Genomic DNA, 8392 nt, shown 5'->3' on the forward strand with positions numbered 1-8392 from the left:
CAATCCATGAGCATGGGAGATCTTTCCATCTTCTGAGATCTTCCTCAATTTCTTTCTTCAGAGACTTGAAGTTCTTGTCATACAGATCTTTCACTTGCTTGGATAAAGTCATACCAAGATATTTTATATTATTTGAGACTATGTGAAGGATATCATTTCTCTAATTTCCTTCTCAGCTTATTTATCGTTTGAGTAGAGGAAGGTGATACTGATTTGTTTGAGTTAATTTTATAACTCGACAATTTCCTGAAGTTGTTTCTCAGGTTAAGTAGTTCTCTGGCAGAACTTTTGGGTCCCTTAAGTATACTATCATATCATCTGCAAATAGTGATAATTTGATTTCTTCCCTTCCAATTTGTATCCCTTTGATCTCCTTTCATTTTCTGATTGCTCTGGCTAGGACTTGGAGTATTATATTGAATAAGCAAGTAGAGAGTGGGCAGCCTTGTCTAGTCCCTGATTTTAGTGGGATTGCTTCAAGTTTCTCTCCATTTAGTTTGATGTTAGCTACTGGTTTGCTGTATATTGCTTTTACTATGTTTAGATAAGGTCCTTGAATTCCTGATCTTTTCAGGACTTTTATCATGAAGGAGTGTTGAATTTTGTCAAATGCTCTCTCAGCATCTAATGAAATGATCATGTTGCACTTATCATTGAGTTTGTTTATGTACTGGATTACATTGATGGATTTCTGTATATTAAACCATCCCTGCATTCCTGTAATGAAGCCTACATGATCATGATGGATGATCATTTTGATGTGGTCTTGGATTTGGTATTTAGGAGTTTTATTGAGTATTTTTGCATCAATATTCATAAAGGAAATTGATCTGAAGTTCTCTTTCTTTGTTGGGTTTTTTTGTGGTTTCAGTATAATAGTAATTTTGGCTTCATAGAAGGAGTTTAGTAGTGCTCCATCTGTTTCTATTTTGTCAAATATTATGGACAGTATTGGTATGATGCCTTCTATGAAGGACAGATAGAATTCTGCACTAAACCCTTCTGGTCCTGGGCTCTTTTTGGTTGGAAGAGTTTTAATAACTGCTTCTATTTCTTTAGGCATTATGGGGTTGTTTAGATGGTTTATTTGTTCCTGATTTAACTTTGGCATCTGGTATCTATTTAGAAAATTGCCCATTTCACCCAGATTTTCCAGTTTTATTGAAAAAAGGTTTTTGTAGTAGAATCTGATGATTTTTTTTAATGTCCTCAGATTCTGTTGTTATGTCTCCCTTTTCACTTCTGATTTTGTTAATTTTGATACTTTCTCTGTGACCACTGGTTAGTCTGGCTAAGGGTTTATCTATCTTGTTGATTTTCTCAAAGGACCAGCTCCTGGTTTTGCTGATTCTTTGTTTAGTCTTTTTCATTTCTACTTGGTTTATTTCAGCCCTGAGTTTGATTATTTACTGGCTTCTACTCTTCTTGTGTTTATTTATTTCTTTTTGTTCTAGAGCTTTTAGGTGTGTGGTCAAGCTGCTGACATATGCTCTCGCCTCTTTCCTTTTACAGGCACTCAGAGCTATGTGTTTTCTAATTACTCTAGCTAGGCCTCTGAGTACTATACTGAATAGATAGAGAAGGAGTAGACTACATTGTCTAGTCCTTGATTGTAGTGGGTTTGCTTCAAATTTCTCTCCATTTAGTTTGATTTTGGATATGGATTTGCTATTTATTGCTTTTATTATGTTTAGGTAGGGGCTTCAAATTCCTATTATTTCCAAGCCTTTTATGAATGGGGGTTGAATTTTGTCTGTTGCTTTTAAGCATTGAATAGATGATCATGTGTTTTTTTTCCCTTTGAGTTTGTTTATATAGTGATTTATGGTGATGGATTTCCATATATTGAACCGTCCCTGTGTCCATGTGATGCACCCTACTTGACCATGTTGAATGTTTGTTTTTGATGTGTTCTTGAATTCAGTTTGTGAGAATACTTTTGAGTATTTTTGCATCAATATTCATAAGCGTAATTGGTCTGAAGTTCTCATTCTTTTGGGGGTTTTGTGAGATTTAGGTATTAGCATAACAGTGGCTTCAAACAACAAATTAAGTTATTTTCCTTCTGTTTCTATTTTGCTGAATAGTTCGAAGAATATTATTATTAGATCTTCTTTGAAGTTCTGACATAATTCTGCACTAAAATCATCGGGTCCTGGACTTTTATTTGTTGGGAGACTTTTAATGACTGATTCTATTTCATTAGTGGTTATGGGACTGTTTAGATGGTTTATATGATTCTGATTCAACTCCAGTATCTAGTATCTGTCTAGAAATTATCCATTTCATGCAGGTTTTCCAATTTTGTTGCATATAGGCTCTTGTAGTAGGAACTGATAATTTTTTTGAACTTTTTCAGTTTCTGTTAATATGTTTCCCTTTTCATTTCTGATTTTAATAATTTGGATACTGTCTTCTCTGTGCCCTCTGGTTAGTCTTGCAAAGGGTTTGTCTACCAGTTTTGTTGATTCTTTTTATAGTTCTTCTTGTTTCTACTTGGTTGATTTTGGCTGAATTTGATCATTTCCTGCCTTCTACTCTTCTTGGTTATATGTTCTTCTTTTTGTTCTAAAGCTTTCAGATGGACTGTTAAGCTGCTAGTTAATGCTTTCTCTAATTTCATTATACAGGGACTCAAAGCTGTGATTTTCTTTTCTCTTAGCACTACTTTCATTGTTCACATAAGTTTGGCTATGTGTGCCTTCAGCTTCATTAAATTCTAAAAAGTCTTTAATTTTGTATTTTACTTCTCTGATCAAATTTTCATTGACTAGAGTTGTTCTGCTTCCAGGTGTATGTGGACTTTCTTTTTTTGTTGTTGTTCATTTCTTGCTTTTTCTTGGTAGTAGTTTCCTTCCTTGTATTGGAGTTGTCTATTTAGTATCCTTTGTATGACTGGTTTTGTGGAAAGATGTTTAAATTTCATTTTATCTTAAAATACTTTGGTTTTCCAATCTATGATAATTGAGAATATTGCTAGGTACCATGGCCTGGGTTGGCATGTTTGTTCTTTTTAGGTCTAACATAGGCACAGGATCTTCTGACTTAGAATCTCTGTTAAGAACTCTCCCATTCTGGGTATATTTTTTACCTGATTGTTTCTTCAGCTGTGCAGAACCTTTTTAATTGTATGAAGTCCCACTTGTTATTATTTGTTAGCCTTAAGTTTTGGCCAAATGAAATTCTATCCAAAAGACTTTTCCTACATGATGTCAAGTATTGCCTAGGTTTTTGTCTAGCATTTGTCATCTTTCATGTTTCATGTTTAGTTTTTTGATCCATTAAGAGTTAGTTTTGGTGATCAATATGAATCTAATTTCATTCTTTTGCTCATAGACATCTAATTTTCTCAGCATTATTTTTTTGAGGATGCTTTCTTTCTTCTAGCACATGCATTTCATATTTGTCAGATATTAAATGATTGAAGTTATATGTACTTAAAAAAAGAAGTCTCATGTAATTCTGACAGATTTGCCTTTATATGTTATTTGACCTTCTTTTTCTTACTGATTTTTGTTTTGTGTATTTGGTGTTTTGTTTATTAAGTGACAGGATAAATTTCTTTTCTGCTCCAGTCTCTTGGGAGTTTTGTAGGCTTCTTGTACGTTTATGGGCATCTCTTTCTTTAGGTGATGGGATCTTCCTTCTTTAATTTTGTTGAAGATATTTACTGGCTCTTTGAGTTGGGAATCTTTGCTCTCTTCTGTGCCTATTGTCCTTAGGTTTGATCTTCTCATTGTATCCTGGATTTCCTGCATGTTTTGGGTTAGGAGCTTTTTGCATTTGGAATTTTCTTTGACTGCTGTGTTAACGTTTTCTATGGTATTGTACATGCCTGAGATTCTTTATTCTACCTCTTGTATTCTTTTGTTGATGCTTCCATTCATGACTCCTAATCTCTTTCCTAGGTTTTCTACTTCCAGGGTTATCCCTCTTTGTGATTTCTTTATTGTTTCTTCTTTAATTTTTAGATCTTGGATGGTTTTGTTCAATTCCTTCACTTGTTTGATTGTGTTTTCCTCTATTTCTTTACTAGTTTTATGTGTTTCCTCTTTAGGGATTTCTACCTGTTTACCTGTGTTCTCCTGTATTTCTTTAAGGGTGTTATTTATGTTCTTTTTACAATCCTCTATCATTATCATGAGATGTGATTTTTCAAACTGAATTTTGCTTTTTAGGTTTGTTGAGGTATCCAGGGATTGCTAAGGTAGGAGACCTGTGTCTTGATGATGCCAAATAGCCTGTTTCTATTGCTTATGTTCTTCTGTCCATCTGGTTATATGTAGTGTTGGCTGATGTTACTCTCTCTGGCTATAGCTTGTCTCTCCTGTGAGCCTGTCAGCCTGTCAGCCTGTGAGCTTGTGAGCCTGTGAGCCTGTGGTCTTAGATTTGTCAACATTCCTGAGAGACTTGCTCTCCAGGCAGGATTGGGGTGTAGGTAGTTTTGACATAGGGTCACTCATGGATAGAAATGCCAATGAGAAGGATACTTCCCAGGCTGTTCTGCGATTCCTGAGTCCTGTGGGCTCCAGGTAGGTCCCACTTGTGCCCTGTATTTGGGCAGCAATGGTGGTCTCACCTGTATTCTTAGGTGTGTCAGCACTCTCAGGAGTCCTGCTCTCTCTTGGCAGAACTTGTGGGTAGAGAGCTGTGGCACAGGGTCAGCCCCAGGTACAGATTTAGTCACAGAAATTTAGATCAATTAGTGATACCTCAAGCAATGCTCTGCAGAGCTCTGCCAAATCTGAAGAGCTATGGTAACCAAGTGAGATAACTAATGGCCTTTTTTCCATACCCTTCATTTGCCTTCCTTGGGTAAGCACAATGTTGCTCTTTAGAAGATCACATGTGGTGGAGAAAATACTATAGATGTCTTGTTATAGCAATTGTTTCTGGAAACAGAAAGCTGAATTTGAAAATGTTGTATTTATTATGAGTCCACATTGAATCAATCATTTTAGCATAAAGCCCAGTGATTGATTCCTCTGCATCTTGAGAGCATTGAGTCTGAAAGACCTGCCAATGGAGAGGAGCTTTAGAGGAGATACTAAGATCGCTCTTTTGCCTCCTGTTCACTAGGTGAGCATTATATTTGTTTTTGTTTTATTGCTTTAATGTAACTAGTTTTATTTTATTACTTTTCCCTCCTTTAAATTCGTCCATGAAGTTCTTTCACGTCACAAATTTACATTCAACAAGGCCAACAATCAGGGACTCAATCATGTGAGATGTAAACCAAAATAACATTTGTTTTTACAAATGAATTATCTAAAACTACTACTAGAAATTTGATCAATGCAAAGAAATACTTTTAAGAGAAATATTTGTGGACCAACATATCAAAGCTCTGAAGGAGCTTAGGTGAGCCTGGTCCCTGCCATATTAAAGATGTATTGCTGCTTGCAGTACACAGTTCCAGAATCCATCTTGACTAAAGAGTCATTTCAATAATTTTTCATCCAAAAATATTGAAACATTCCAATATAAAAATTTAAACAAAACATAAATTTTATCATTTCCCCTTTGTCTTACTACTAATATGTAACAATGCCATAGACTGGCTTTATATATATATATATATATATATATATATATATATATATATATATATACATACATACTATTAGTATGCTTTTATGTTTAGTTACATATATTCAACTAAACACACAGACAGACACAAATTGAGGACATTTGGATTTCTCCATTCACTGTGGGTTCTAGAAATTATATTTAGGTCTTTAGGTTGGTGGCCAAACAAGTTCTATTATTTGATGACCTATTTACCAACCCAGATTTCTCTCTGCAAAACCGGTTTGCTATTTAGTGTACCGCTAATTTTCTGGGGGCTAATCTCTTATTTGAATGAAAATCTACCTTCTTTTAGTATGTTTTTACAAAGAATGTACATGGTAATTTTGGGTTTATATCACTGAATGAAATCAAGATCTCAATTAATCCCATAATATGCCTACTTTTACTTTTAGCCATCATATTTCCAAGCGTACTTCAGAACTATAATCTTTATTTAATGTTGGCATTTTCCAGCACCAAAATGTGTCAGCTGAAATTTGTTTTGTGTGTGTTTTGTCCAGTGTTAAGATATGAAAAAGAGCAGATGGTACACATAACATAAGATGTGGCATGACTCCAAGTTTGGTTACAGAACACCATAAGGGATATACTTCTATTATCAGAGAGATGCTCCTGCACGACTGACATAACATACATTTAATAGTTTTCTTTACTTGGTAAAAGGGAAGACATGTTAGGTTTCAGAAATCACTATTCTCACTGTGAGCATAAGAGCAACTTCTCTGTGATTGACCCTTTGCTGTATATGAATAAATTGTTGAAGACTGATTATGTGTCCCATCAAAGCCAGCAGCTGTGTAAAGATGCCATTCTTCACAGGGAGACTTATCAGGGGTTGATGCAATACACTGACACTTTACTATTTCTGAAGAAAGAGATAATAAGTCTTTGATATGTGGATTCTAGACTTTACTGCATTTTCCTTATTTCTGGATGAATAATGCAATCTTATGTGCTTTATTAGACAATAACACATTGCTTATTTCTCAAGTCATAGACTCTATAGAAAAAAAAACATTGTGCCAAATTATTTAAAATATATTTAAGGATGATGGCATATTTTTATGGTTCGTAGAATATGTAACATGCTTGTTGTTTAATATTCAGAGATGTCTTATGAACTTACTTCTTCACTTTGAAGATGTGTTTCTTTCAGAGAAACTGATTAGCGTGCTTAAAGACAAATAGCACCTCTTTGGGAAACTTATAGTAAATGACTTTTTTGAGAAATTCTCTGAGTGGAAAGAAAATTTTGTTTCTTATCAAGTATTTCTAGCCTTACATTTAATTAAATCAATTTTAATACATTGCTCCCTTGTATAATATTACAAGGATATAATACTAATACTAATTTGATGTACCTGATGAGTACAAAGAATTTGAATAAAAAACTATTTCTGTCCGATGATTAGACTCAATCAAGATTAATTTCAGTCAGAAGCAGATATAACCTGTAGAGAACAAATAAACATTTAGAAAATATTTAACTGATAAGACTGCAATGCAGCACTTCTACCTCTTGGTAAATTGGCACCTGGAGAAAGAGAACGAGAGAGCGAGAGAGCGAGAGAGCGAGAGAGCGAGAGAGGGGAGAGAGAGAGAGAGAGAGAGAGAGAGAGAGAGAGAGAGAGAGAGAGAGAGAGTCTCCAATCTCCATGAGGTTCTTCAGCAAGATATTTCTTGGTACCTGGAATTCTTCATAGAGAAATGGATTATATCATAAAATGTTTGAGCACTGAAGCCGTACACACTATTAATGAAAACAGATCTGTCTTGATGAGATGTCTTTTTCACATATTGAGTAAGATGAATTAATTGTATGATTTAGAGGCACCAAGAAAACTTTCCATAGGTCCCCTAAAATTTGCAATAATATTAGTGGCTTAAACAATTCATTTACAGTCTCTGAACTTTACATTAATCTGAAATTTGGTGTGAGAATCACTGAGCTGAAAATCTAAGATCATTAGAGCCATAGTTTGCAAATCTTGTAGGAGAGAATAGCTTGTTGTTTGTCTAACTTCTGAAAATTGCTCTAAATTCTCAGCTCATGAACCTAGTCCTACTTTTTATTGGACATTTGTATTTCTTCCTTTGAGAGCTAAGTTCACTCACTTAAAAATTTATTGAATGATTTATTTTTGCTGTTCAATGTCAATGGGATTCCATTATGAGTATGTCTGTCAAAGTTATACAAGAATACTGTGATGTTCTATATCTGGAAAATATTCTAACAACTTTATGAAATTTGAAACAAGCACAGGGAGTGGAAGAAAACTTAGCAATATAAATGCTCTTAGTAGTCGGTCACAGTAGGACAAAATGGATTACTGGTTCTACTGGTTCCTTGTTTATAAGTAGGTTTTTTCAAAGACTCTGAGAACCAACCATACTATAGACACATATGCATGAAGCCACATGTATGAGGAACACAGCTATGCATAAGAAGCAGTGAAGGGAGAGGGACATGAGACCTGATTTTTACAAAGTATAATTTTTAGTTGTGTACCATCTCAAGTAAAAGGACAACTTCAATCTCTGAGGCATCCTGGCAAAGCTTTCACAATTGCCAATAACTGAGTCTGCAAAAATGCACACATGATCTTTGGCCAAGATCAAGATACATATAAACTGATTCAAAAGTATTGTACACAGTTTATTATCTCAACTATTCAGATGTATATAGATATAGATACAGGTAGAGATAATAGATATAGATATATCTTATATATTGATGATTCATATATATTAGTCACTTTGCATGGAATAAAATGTTAACAGAAGAAAATATTTAGTAAAT

Source organism: Rattus rattus, chromosome 4 (genome assembly GCF_011064425.1).
Source record: "Rattus rattus isolate New Zealand chromosome 4, Rrattus_CSIRO_v1, whole genome shotgun sequence".
Classification (NCBI taxonomy): Eukaryota; Metazoa; Chordata; class Mammalia; order Rodentia; family Muridae; genus Rattus; species Rattus rattus.